Here is a 14228-nt window from a genome sequence, read left to right as displayed (position 1 = left end):
GCAATTAATGTGCGACACCTTCCTTTGTTTTCTATAACTAAAGCTATATTACTTATGTGTTTCTTGTGATGATTCATAATATATGTATTGGATACGTAAGGAGAGAGCCTTTATATAAGTTGTAATAACTTGTGTCCAATCCTACCGCTAGATTATTTCAATAACATATTTATTATTATAAATAAATCATGTGTTTGAAATTCGTTAGCATGTACAGTTGTTGAATATAACATGTATCAATGAAACCTAAAAATTATTCAATCATGATTATTCCGAACAATTCATCACTTAGCCTTAGGAAATAGAGAAAACACTTATATAGATACACAATTGAAGCAATATTAAACATATAATCAGTAGTTATGTCTCGTCCAAATACACTAAATTGTATTCATCCGAGTCACGTGAAAATGTCAGTGTACTTAATAACTTGACAAGAAGATTTATGTAGTTTATATTTATAATACTTTTGATCGTGTTTACATTTTTTTTTTGACCGGAGAATCGTACGGTAAGTTATAATACATTAGAGTTTTGCTCGTTTTCATTTGGTCTCTGGTAGATAGTTGTCTCGTTGGCAATCATACCACATCTTCTTATTTTTTATAAGGATAGAAAAAATACAAGTTATACTTTGCGGTTTTATTATACATTTAATTAAATTAAGATTAGATGTTTCTTTAGTAATTATTTTATGATTTGTATATCTACAAATAAATGAATGTGTAAGAATTTTTTTCCTTTGTTTACACTTTGATAGACGATGTTGCCGGAATTCTGTCCTATCCATGTAAAATGTAAACAGTGTCAATAGTCATGTCCTATCACATGAATGGAATCCTTGGGGCTCAGCTGCATAAAACAATTTAGTTAAGATTTGTTTAGAACGGACAGATTTTTCTACATGTCCTATGATGAAATTAGTACTACAAATGGATATCTTAACTTAAGTATTTTTATGCATATCAGCCGTGGTTTTCGAAGAAAGGGGATATTTAAAGAAAATGAAGATAACAAACATACTGGATGAGAAATATAAGGATTACAAACATGTTTTTAGAGGTTAAGGTTATAATGGTGTAAAAAAAAAGGTCGTCGACACACACACTTTACATAAATGTCCTTCGAATATGTATTCAATCTCACCAATATTCACATCAATAAACCGACAAAAACTGTGTTTAATCCTTTAAAATACAATGTTCCGCTGTGTTTCACGTGACCTCCTGTGCTATGTCGCAATCAGCTCTTTTGTAAAACGAAAAGAAAGTGTGCATTCTTCTAACGATTAAATTATATAAAAATATATTACAACTTATTTAAATGTTGATTGTTTTAAATATATGTCCAATATAAAGAAGTTATATTAAAACAAGTTTTGATTCAAATATAGTAACCATTCTATGAGTTTCACAGAAAAAGCGCACCACTTATGTTAATGAAAAAAAAAAATTATAAGTTCAACTGAATTTCCACATTTGCAAGTATTTAAAGTTTTAAGTAATAAAGTACTTTATGTACAAATTAAAGTTCAATCACGAATCAAATATTGTACTTACTAAACATGATGTATAATAGACAAATATCAATCACGAGTATACCATCGTTCCTACTGAAAATTAAGTTAAACTGTTTATCAAAATAGATAGTAGAGGTATATATAACTTGTAATAATTCAAATCTGAATCAGAAATGTGAGTTCAAAGCTGTTTCTTATTTGGCTGCACCAACTTTTGATTCGGAGCAATTCTTATTTTGCCACCACTTGGCATTATATATCAGTTGCGTTTCTAGGATATTTGAAAGAGGGGGAGTAGAATCAAATCTTTCGCCGTAAAATGTTTTGGACCTTTTTTTTTCTAAAAAGCATAAAATAATTGTGAAATGCACTAATGCAACGGTTCTTAATTTGGAGCATGTATATTGTATAGTTAAAGTGTCAGGGTTTGACATTTTTTATGCCGAATTCTCTCCATTAATTGTCTATGGTATATTATAATGATTGGATGGATCTTAACAGCAGTTGACCAATAACGAGAAATTCCAAATTCTAGGGTATAAGGCGTTACTTAACATTTCAATAGTCCTAGGCCAGGATTTTATGAACGGGAGGCGAAATTACGGTTTCCCTGGTAGAGGGTTCATGGGGAAGCTCAGAAGCTCCTGGATTTCAACAATTTAGCATAAAATTATGAAGTAGCCAGACTGATAAATATCTCTCTATTTTAGATTAAGTTCTGATTTCGTTGAACGACACACATGATACAAGACAAACAAACACTGAAGTATAAAGTTCTTTCATTCTAAATATTGTAGGCTTTAATGTGGAATACATGATTGAATATTAAAAAAATGATGTCATTGTACTATAGTACTAAATTAAAGCAATCATGTCACTGTCTAGTTCCGATAGGTGGGATATGGTACATAATATAAATAAATAGAGTGCTTGAACTTCATGGCAAACACTTAGTTACTCACTAATGGATATTGAAACAATATGATACTACCAAGGGCTATCCAGATGGGAAATAAAAACGGTTTTTGAGGTCAAACTGTGTTGTACAAGAATCTATAAAATATTTTGGAATGCTATGAAAAACAAAGAAGCTAATTTCATTCAAGTGTGGACTTCACATTATAGCAACTAATTACATAATAATTAATTATGTAATAATTATGTCATAATGAAAGTATCACCATTTGAAAGATTAATCTTTCTTCTATCTTTTGATACCTCATTTATAAAATTAAAAGCTGGATGAAAGAAATTACATCAGTTTAAAGTTGTCTGATTGGGGACGAAAACATATTTGTATTGTGCTACCTTAAAATGGTAACAAGTAAAACAGTCTGTATTATTGTTATGTTTTTATACTACCTTTCTAAGTAAGGTAATATTCAATCGCAAAACTTCTTAGCCCAATTACACATTTTTAACAGCATGTTCTAATAGGGATGAACTTGAAGTAGAGTAATTCATCCTGTTCCTATTTCTGCTGGTTTGTGATTTTGACACTGCTTGACATAAACTAACGAACTAGTATTTAAAACAACTAAGAGCATTCTAAAATCACAATGGCCAATAGAAAAGAGGACTAAAGGACAAAATATAAGCCAAAACATTTTACATAAAAGTTAATAATGAGTAACACAAGACCAGCCAAAAAGTTAGGGTGAACCAATGTTCTCCAGAAGGGCATTCTAGTACAAAAGCAGGCAGAAGGTCCCAAATAGATAGTTGTCTCTTTTGAAATGCAACATCTAGTTAACAGTGACGTTAGTTTTGGATGATTGCATTTTTCCTTAATAAAAGCAGTGCGGTTGTTGTCCTGCGGTATTGTAAACGATCACGCCATTTACCTTTGCTCGAGATTTGACTCGATTGTCATTTTATTTTTTTTTTTAAATAACACAACCGAAAAGCTATTTTTGGATTTACCTTCATCAGGAACGCTTATTAAAGCAAAAACAATGAAACCCAAAAATATATTAGTACCTAGAGAAGTTCCTTATTTTATCCAAGGAAAACAAAAACCGTCCAAGAACAATGAAAAAAGAAGTCAGTCAATTTATACTGAGTGTTGAAAATACAACAAACCAAATTCCTAGAAATACTTATCATCATTATTCAGGACACGTGATTAGCTAGAAACTTTCTTAATATGACATTGTTTTCTTTTTTTTTCAATTTCAATTTGAGATTTAAATATCTCACATAAACCCCAATTTGTTTGGGCTATTTGAAAAAGAATGCCCTTAATAGTCAATGTGAACTATAGACTAAGTTCTCTTAATTCAAAGGTATATTTAACTTCTGAGAAGTATTTGGTTTTCTTTTTAACCAATGTCTAGTGACAATCACAATCATATTGTGTATTATAGAGTTTACTATACATTTCCACTTCAGAGGATGTTTCATCGTTGAGCAGTCATTAGGAGGAGGATGTTTTCGAGACAAACGGATCATTGATCAGCAGAGAAGTGTTTTGTCTAACTTCTTCACAGAAATGATATCTTTGCAAATTGGAGAAATTGATGCACAACTTTGTGTAAATAAAGCCAACAACTTAAGTACATGGGGCACTGTTGCGTCAATCGAGTACTTTTTGCAGGGTTACTTCATATGTTTGTGTCATGGTTTTATTCTTTTTATAAATAAAATAATTACATGATTGTTAATCAGACAGATCCATCCTTTATAAATGCCTTCCACAATTCCGTCATTTAATTGGCTGTTCAAAACATTTCAATTGTCTAATCAATTGAATGGAAATTTTCTGTAATTTTGTCACAATATATTATCTATTTGCATGCAATGTACTTGTTTCTAATTTTTTTAAAGTGTATTCGTGGAATCTGCATCGCAAAGCTTTGGACTTTGGCTCTGCCAACACAGTATTCCTTTCAATTCATTGTCAAACAAGAAAAACATGTAATATCAGTCGAAAAAAACAAATTGGTGACATGAAAATTATATCAAATCTGATCAGGTTTTTCAATTTCAAATCGAAACATTCTATATTCTTAAATTCAATTTGTTTAAGTCTTGCTCACTTTTTACAGCTATCTTAAGAATTAAAAAAGGTACGAAAGCAATGTAAATTTTCATTTATAAGCTTGAATGTTAAATTGTCTGCTGATGTGTCAAATGGTGCCTTTTTTCTGTTTCTTAAGAAGCATTTCAGTCACTCTAATGGATTACAATTCATACTAGACGAAACACATCAATAGTAACCAAAAAAGGAAACGCCATTGCATGAGAGAATTAAAAAAACAAAGATATATACACACATTAGAAATTTTTTGTGGGACTATCATATAAAGATAAGGAGATGTGGTTTGGTGTCCAGCTATTCATAGATCAAAGAACAAATAGGTGAACAAATTGCAGGTTACTGTAGGGCCTTCAACGTTGCATATTTCGGGTCCGGGATGAAAAATGAATGACATGACTTTGCAAAAAACACTAAAAGCAAAATAAATAATAGACAAGTTCATTTACAAATCATTAAAATGTTGAAATAGTTATGAAGTCGACAAAAAATAGCTTTCTGATAAACTATAGACTCCTTATTCACACCTGAATATTTTTTAAAGTGTATGCTTACACAGTCTTTCATTCTATATTTATTGTCATCTAGACATTTAATCTGTAACCTCTCTCAAAAAACAGAAAATAAGTAAACACATACTTAATGGTAATAGCCACCTTCTATTCTTTCTATATAAGCGTTCAATTCCTTGCAGCAAAAACGAAGTCTGCCGAGAGGGCAAGCCCCTTGATTTATAATTACAGTTCATGCATTTTAACCTTTGTGCGAAATGTTCATCAGCATGCATATTGTAATCTGTTTAACCCTAAACGATATACATGACGTAATAATCCCTTTTGAATACTAGTATTACTGCTTTTGGTTTTTCTGTCGATTGGTTGCTCTCTCACTGCCGCATGCGTCTCTCTTTTCTTATATTGATATGAGATTTTCCTTTAAATTTCCGGATAACTAAATACATAACAACCCTATTAATCTAACCGGGCGTTTTCTGGCTTCCTGTCCGATTAAACATGTAATAAAGTTTGTAAAAAGAAAAACTCTTGGTGCAAATGTACGTTTTTTTTTGCTTATTATTGGAGAAATCACATGCCAATACATTCCGGTATTCAAAATGTCGGCTTCCTAAGTTACAGATAGGGAGAAAACTAATTTTACGCTTATTGTCATCCAATCAGAACCATTGATACAAAATGATTACATAAGAATTTAGACAAGTACCATGTGGGGTAAGTATTCATGTCTGTTTGGCAATTAACAAATTAATTATGACAAAATGAATGCACTTTAACAGGTAATTATCTAAAGATATAAACTCTTAGACAGTAGAACTGGACAAAAAAGGTTAAACTATAAGGCAGAAGACCTAGACAACAAATTATTTGTGTCAATAATACCAACATCTTTTTTTAAATATAAACACAGCAAGTACATTGTACATTCCATCAAAAAAACTAGAAGCAAAACCAGCTACAGAACCTGACCTATTCCTGCAGGCAACCTTGATAAAATTCCACCGACACTAAATTAATAGTATAAAATTGAGAATGGAAATGGGGAATGTGTCAAAGAGACAACAACCCGATCATAGAGCAGGCAACAGCCGAATGCCACCAATGGGTCTTCAATGCAGCGAGAAACTCCCGCACCCGGAGGCGTCCTTCAGCTGGCCCCTTAACAAATATGTATACTAGTTCAGTGATAATGGACGTCATACTAAACTCCAAATTATACACAAGAAACTAAAATTAAAAATGATACAAGACTAACAAAGGCCAGAGGCTCCTGACTTGGGACAGGCGCACAATGCGGCGGGGTTGAACATGTTTTTTGAGATCTCAACCCTCCCCCTATACCTCTAGCCAATGTAGAAAAAACAAACGTACAACTGTACGCACAGTAAAACTCAGTTTAAGAGAAGTCCGAGTCCGATGTCAGAATAGAAAACAAAAGAAAATAAACAAAATGACAATAATACATAAATAATAACAGACTACTAGCAGTTACTTACATGCCAGCTCCAGACCTCAATTAAACTGATTGAAAGATTATGTCTTCATCATATGAATATCAGGCACAATTCCTCCTGTTAGGGGTTTAGTATTATACCGTCATAAAATATATGAGAATAACATAACCCGTGTCATGCCAACAACTGGTTTTAGAATAAATATGTTTAATTCCGATGCAAAGACCCTATAAGTGAATCAATATTAAAGCCAAAATATGCAATCTTAAAAGACCTGACAACAGTATCGTAACTATATCCCTTCTTAATAAGTCTGTTTAAAGGTTTTGTTAGCTTTTGAGGTGAATACTGACATTTTTGTGCTTTGTAAAGAATATTACCATAAAGGATTGGATGTGAAATACCCGAACGTATAAGATGTCTGCATGTTGAGTTATATTTACGAATGATGTCCTTATACCGATGATAAAATTTAGTAAATGTTTTGACTAGTTTATGATATCGAAAACCCTGGTGTAATAATTTTTCAGTAATATATAAATTTCTCTCGCTAAAATCTTATACGTTGTTACATACACGAGCGAATTGTACAAGTTGAGATATATAAACACCATAAGATGGTGACAAGGGAACGTCACCATCTACAAATGGATAATTAACGATAGGAAATGAAAAATCATCTCTTTTATCATAAATTTTTGTATTAAGCTTTCCGTTAATGATATAGATATCAAGATCGAGGAAAGGACAGTGGTCATTGTTAGTATTAGCTTTATTTAAAGTAAGTTCAACAGGATAAATTTCTTTAGTATACATACTGAAGTTGTCATTATTGAGAGCCAATATATCATCCAAATATCTAAAAGTATTGTTAAAATTTTGTATCAGATGTTGTTTCGATGGGTCTTTGCTGATTTTAGTCATAAATTGTAACTCATAACAATACAAAAACAAGTCCGCAATAAGTGGTGCACAGCTAGTCCCCATTGGAATTCCGATAACTTGACGATATACGGAATCTCCAAAGCGAACAAAAATGTTATCAAGTAAAAATTCAAGGGCAGATATAGTATCAAAGCATGTCCAATTGACATAGCTCTTTTGTTTGTTGCTACTAAAAATGACTTAAAAGAGTTTGAACATATGTATTCGCATTCCGACTTTTTAAATGCCCATTTAATTAGGTGTGTGAATTTTTTCTTAATAAGAATATGAGGCAAAGTGGTATATAGGGTAGAAAAATCAAAACTTTGAACAGATTCAAAATCACCAATAGATGCATGCAATTTATCAAGTACTTCCAACGAGTTTTTGACACTCCAAAAGTAGTTAATTCCACTATTTTCAAAGGCCTTATTTGAACAATTTATTATCAGGTTTCAGAATGTACCAAGTGTACTAGTAAGTAGAATAGACAATTTAATAGTGGAACAATGACTTGAAGACGAAATAAATCTATATTTGTAAGGTGATTTGTGTAGCTTCGGAAGCCAGTACATAGTTGGGGCTTTCATTGTATTTGGTTCTGCTTGTAAAGAAGTAGCTAATAGTTTATGTTTGTTACAGATATCGTTTTCTGAAAATGAAGTCGGTTGGAATGTTGGTGACTTCGTGATTTCCTTATGCAGAACCTCAATGTAAAATTTACGTCAAACTATAATGATATTATTAGCAGTTTTATCAGCCGGGACAAAAACAAATTCCTTGGCTAGTTCTTTTAGTTTATGTTTGATACGAGAGATAGGATATTTATGGTTGTTGTTGTTGAGAGTAAAATGTTCTTTAAAATGTTGTATACGTATATCAACTATCTTCATTACTGAATTAAAAAAAGAGTCCAAAGATTTTTTGTCAGCTTTTTCCCGTTTTATCCATTTTAAACAGTAAGCACGAAGTGAGTCGTGGATGATATAACGACACTCATTCCAATTAATAATTGACGGGGGACGATATTTAGGTCCTTTACTGAGGAATGATTTTAACTCTCGGTCGCGAACGATGTTAAGGTCTCCTGTTATAACATGGGAAATGGGGCCATATGTGTATTCGGAATTACTACAATTACATGACGGAGGTGTATTTTCACTGATATTTACATCTTTACAGACTTGGCTATAATTAAACACAAATTTTCGGGTAGATTTCTTGTAAATATAGCAAATAAGAGGGAGTTCAGTATTATCAAAATATCCAGGAATTTGTTCTTTAACAGAATGGTCGTTAAAAATACCGGCAATATTTACAAAATCAAAACCTTTATTGACATACTTTATTTTAATAAAATGTTTTTTATGACTTCAGGGCGATCAATTTTGGTAAACAATTTAGAATAACAATATGCCATTATAATTTGAACGATTTCATACTTAGGACTACAATATGAAATTGTGTTGCAATCCTCTAAAATTTTATTTAATTTATTTATAGGTAAAGAACAGAGCTTGGTTAGATAATGTCTGCCGTTGTTTTTTGAAATAGAAATTAGGTCCGAAATATGTGTATGGTTGGTCCGAAATTTTCTTTGATTGCGATTTTTAGTATGTATTGACAGATATAGATATACGGATATTAGATAATTCAAACTGCTAATATTTTTGCTCTTTGCAAATGTTGAAGTGTTTAAATGAAAACTTTGGTTCTCGTTCTTGATATAATTTTGATATTTGTAACGGGACACTTAGCAAACTAAAATCAATTGAATGAAATATAAAGTCTCTAATGTATTCAAGAGTTTGCAGTTAAATATAACGCAATCTATTTGAAAAAGAGAATTTCTATTTTATTCTCTTTTTTCAATGTTTTCTATTTGTGTGAACAAAATATTCCAACAAACATTTAACTGGCATGATTGTAACACATATATTTGATAATGGTATCAAATAACACTACACAACAAAACTAGGAGAACAATCTCAAGAAATAAACACGTTTTACTTTACATATACAAGAAACGTAGAAATTATTTGTTAACAAGTATTGGGGAAATTTCCCAATAAAGTTGATAACCAATCAGATATCAATAATTTGGGAAATTTCCTCAAAAAGATGATGACCAACAACAAAACAATAGAATGGGGAAATTTCCCTGAAACGATGTTAACGAAAAAGAAATCAATAGAATGACAAAATCTCCCAAAAATGATGAAACTAAAAAGAAATCAATAGAATGATAAAATTTCCCCAAAATAGACGATAACCAACAAGAAGTCAATAGAATGGGGAAATCTCCCCAAAAAGATGATAACCAACAAGAAATCAATAGAATGGGGAAATTTCCCCAAAAAGATGATAACCAACAAGAAGTCAATAGAATGGGGAAATCTCCCCAAAAATATGAAAACCAACAAGAAGTCAATAGAATGGGGAAATTTCCCCAAAAAGATGATAACGAAAACGAAATCACTAAAATGGGGAAATTTCCCTACAAAGTTGATAACCAAAAAAAATCAAAAGTCTAGGGAAATTTCCCAAAAAAGATGATAACGAAAACGAAATCACTAAAATTTCATAACCAAAAATAAATCAATAGACTGGGGGAATTTCCCAAAAAAGATGGGAACGATACCGAAATCAATAGAATGGGGAAATTTCCTTACACAGTTGATAACCAAAAAAAATATTTAGACTGGGGAAATTTCTTCACAAAGATTTTAACCAAATAGTTAGCTGTAGACTGGGGAATTATTCCCACAGAGATGATAACCAAAATAAGTTCACAGGCTTGAAGAAAAATACTCATGCATTGCACAATGATTGCACATTCCGTTGTATACAACAGCGAGAAGTATGTCGTCTAACAGATACTGTAAGAATAGAAAAGAGTCACTGCGATGAAACATTTTCAGCAGCAGATAACACAATTGAAAGGAATCATTGGCTGGGGAAACATTCACACTGATAAATTAAACAACAAACATCAGAGATAGAGATGATACAGTATAGGAAATGGGCTAATTTCCTCACAAAATCTTGTTTAACTGTAATCATGTATATCGGGGCCTTTAATAGGCGACTATACAGTATGTTTTTTCTCATGTTGAAGGCCGTAAGGTTGCCATTAATTGTTAAAAACCACTTAAAATGATCTTTGAGGAATAGTTGTCTCATTGACAATCATACCCGATCCCCTTATCTATGAATAGCTATACATTAACTCGTATGTTTTATTCTGTCGGGGCCTCGGTGGCCAAGTGCTACAAGTAGTCCAACTACTGTATCACTAGCCAGTCAACACTGAGATTATGAATTCGAATTCCGCTCGTGCAAGGTGCGCTCGACTCCAATCTTAATTGACTAGGCCCATGATTGTCAGTTTTCCTATCGAAGGTTCGTGCTTTTCTTCGGGCAATCCGGCTTCCCCCATCAATAAAAAATGACCGCCACGAAATAGCACAATGGTGTTGAAAGTGGCGTTAAACACCAACAAATCAATCAATCAATCAATCCGTTTGAAAAAATTACACACTATGGGAGACCATGAAAAAAATTGACAAATTTGAAGTGAGTTTATAATCTTGCAGAATGTGGTTTTAATTTCAACTGTTCAACATTTACAGCAAATATTATAATTCAAACCATACAGATTAAATAGAAAATAAGCTCTGTCCTTTATTTGGTGTCTTTATACAGCAGTAATAGATCATGCCTTAAGTTGAAGTCTTCTTTTCCTTTCCTGTAAATATATCATGCCTTAAGTAGAAGTCTTCTTTTCCTTTCCTGTAAATATATCATGCCTTGAGTAGAAGTCTTCTTTTCCTTTCCTGTAAATGTATCATGCCTTGAGTAGAAGTCATCTTTTTCTTTCCTGTAAATATATTATGCCTTGGGTAGAAGTTCTTTTCCTTTAAAATCTTTAAAAGATTGCTACATGTACCAGACAGTGTGCGTTACAATAATATTATAAGGAAGGTTCCATTTTATTTTTAGGGGAGGGGGCTGGGATGAAATTTGAAAAAAAACGTCAGGACCGAATAGAGGGAAAAACAAAAAGAAAAAGGCAGGACAGAGATTACAATTAAAAAAAAAAATGCAGGACAACATTTTTCATCCTCCCCCCTTTTTCCCCCAGTTAAAGTCAAATGGTAGCTCCCTTACGTATAAATAAGCCTGCTATATGTATATCGTTACAGGGTTAACTGCATTGAATGTCTCAATACTTTCTGTTATCGTCATTCTGACGTTGATATCTAATGAGAAGATTGTACCTGCATAGGGCAATTTTGATATCATTTAGAAAGAGTACGAGCACCTTTACAGACATTCTGATATCTGAGTATACAACAAATTTTGAGAGGTTTTCGCGAACTATAAGTTCAGTTTTAGAATATGTATCATGAGAATCATTCTGTCAACACTGTGCTAATCGGGACAATTTCAAACTCGATATTTGATTCATAAAAATTAGGACAATACAAATATTTAAAAATAGATGTGAAACCCTGTTTAATTTAGAAAAGATGGAGTTACAGTCTATACAGTAACTTTCTTTCACTTGCAGTATATTTACATATTTGCCAATGTGCGTTTTTGTATTGTCAGCAGAAATGTCCTTAAAAACTAGTAAGTCTATTTCCTCATCAATTGACTACGCTTGAGAATTGGCAATAGTTAGGAATAGTTCACGCTCACGATTTTTTTACGACACTGTATCGTATGATAGCGTTATAGAGTATAGAAGTTGTGGTGACGTTACAGTAGAAATTAAATAAGGTCACCGAATTTGTTTTTTTCCGCTAAAAATCAAACCTTAAAGAAATGCATTCTAAAAAAAATAAACTAAATAAATGGGAATGGACACAGATGCTGACCTCGCTTGCATATAATGTTATAAAGGGACACAACTCAAAAACTGTAAAAGTGACGCTACCCAAATTTGTACTTGCTCTAAGTTTTGTGGTAATTAGCATTGTGTATACGTTTCATAACATTTAGTTGAGGCAAACTTAAGTTAGACAACCGAAACAAAAAATCCAGCAATTTTAGCATTTGTAAAGGGGCATAACTCTAGAACGGTAAAAAATGACGCCACCAAAGTTAAAACTTGATCTGTGTTTTGTAGTAATAAGCATTGTGTATAATTTCATAACATTTGGTTGAGGAAAACTAAAGTTAGAGAACGGAAACAAAAAAATAAGCATTTTTTCCATTTGTAAAGGGGCATAACTCTAGAACGGCAAAAGTGACGCCACCAATATTCAAACTTGGTCTGTGTTTTGTGGTAATAAACATTGTGTATAAATTCCATAAAGTTTGGTTGAGGCAAACTAAAATTAGAGAACGGAAACAAAACAATTAACAATTTTTCCATTTGTAAAGGGGCATAACTCTAGAACGGTTAAAATGACGCCACCAAAATTCAACCTTGGTCTATGTTTTGCGGTAATAAGCATTGTGTATAAGTTTCATAACATTTAAGTGAGGCAAACTAAAGTTAGAGAACGGAAACAAAAAAATCAGCAATTTTTCCATTTGTAAAGGGGAATAACTCAAGAATGGCAAAAGTGACGCCACCAAAATTCAAAATTGATCTGTGTTTTGTAGTAATAAGCATTGTGTATAAGTTTCATAACATTTGGTTGAGGGAAACTAATGTTAGAGAACGGAAACCAATTTTGGGACGTTCTTAAGGAAGTACAGACAGACAAGGATAAAAAAAACTTATTGTCCCCTCCGCTACGGCGGGGGCATACAATTTAAAAATAAATCTTTAGAAGTCTGTTGCCGATGAAAAAAGGAATATCTAGAAGCAATGAATTATATTTAACAAGAATGTATCCATAGTACACGGATGCCCCATTGCACTATCATTTTCTATATACAGTGGACCGTGAAATTGTGGTCAAAAATCTAATTTGGCATTTAAATTAAAAAGATCAAATCATAGGGAACATGTGTACGAAGTTTCACGTTGATTGGACTTCAACTTCATCAAAAACTACCTTGACCAACAACTTTAACCTGAAGCGGGACGGACGAACGGACGAACGAACGGACGAACAGACCAGGAAACATAATGTCCCTCTACTATCGTAGGTGGGGCATAACAATAACAAGAACAACTTTCAGTGGTGTCGTGGTAGCATGTTTGCATCGAGTGCAGGAGGTCATGGGATCGAAACCCGGCTTGGTCAAAACAAAAACTTTAAAAGTGACATTTGCTGCGACTACGCTGAGCACGCAGCATTAAGGAGTAAGAGAAAAGACTGGTACGAGGGAGACAATTTACTCTATTCTATGGTAAATACTCTATTACCCTTCACGGAGACGCTTGATCAAGTGTCCGCTTTATTAAATATGACTCTATCCTATGGCAAATACTCTATTACCCTTTACGGAGACGCTTGATCAAGTGTGCGCTTTATTAAATACGGATGGTTGTTATATACAAGACGTCATAGTTTATTACTTTGAATTTGAAATTTAATCGACAGTAATAACAGAACATTCAGTATAATAAATTAAATAACACATATCTGAGAGGGTGATAGACCAGATTGTTACCCCGGGAAAAGACATTGTCAACCTTGGCTTCGCCTCAGTTGACAATGTTTTCTCGGGGTAACAATCTGCTCTATCACCCTCTCAGCTATGTGTTATTTATATAGTAATACCCGCTCGACCAAGATCGTTCAAATTCGAATTAAATGTATGTATGAACGACCAGCCACTCCGCTAGCAGCCATTTTTCAGATATGTCTATAAAC

At 32.7% G+C, this 14228-nt stretch overlaps 1 long non-coding RNA gene across 1 annotated transcript in view; it reads left to right on the top strand.

The window, feature by feature from the left end:
* Positions 1-411: 411 nt before the first annotated feature.
* LOC127716175 (uncharacterized) overlaps positions 412-14228 on the top strand; it is a 151609-nt gene continuing 137792 nt past the window's right edge. The window contains exon 1 of the long non-coding RNA XR_007988793.1: positions 412-511. This is a non-coding gene — a long non-coding RNA (uncharacterized LOC127716175). The remainder of the gene's footprint in view (positions 512-14228) is intronic.

Source organism: Mytilus californianus, unplaced genomic scaffold (assembly GCF_021869535.1).
Source record: "Mytilus californianus isolate M0D057914Y unplaced genomic scaffold, xbMytCali1.0.p SCAF_9, whole genome shotgun sequence".
NCBI lineage: Eukaryota > Metazoa > Mollusca > Bivalvia > Mytilida > Mytilidae > Mytilus > Mytilus californianus.
This window is presented reverse-complemented; position numbering and strand designations above follow the sequence as displayed.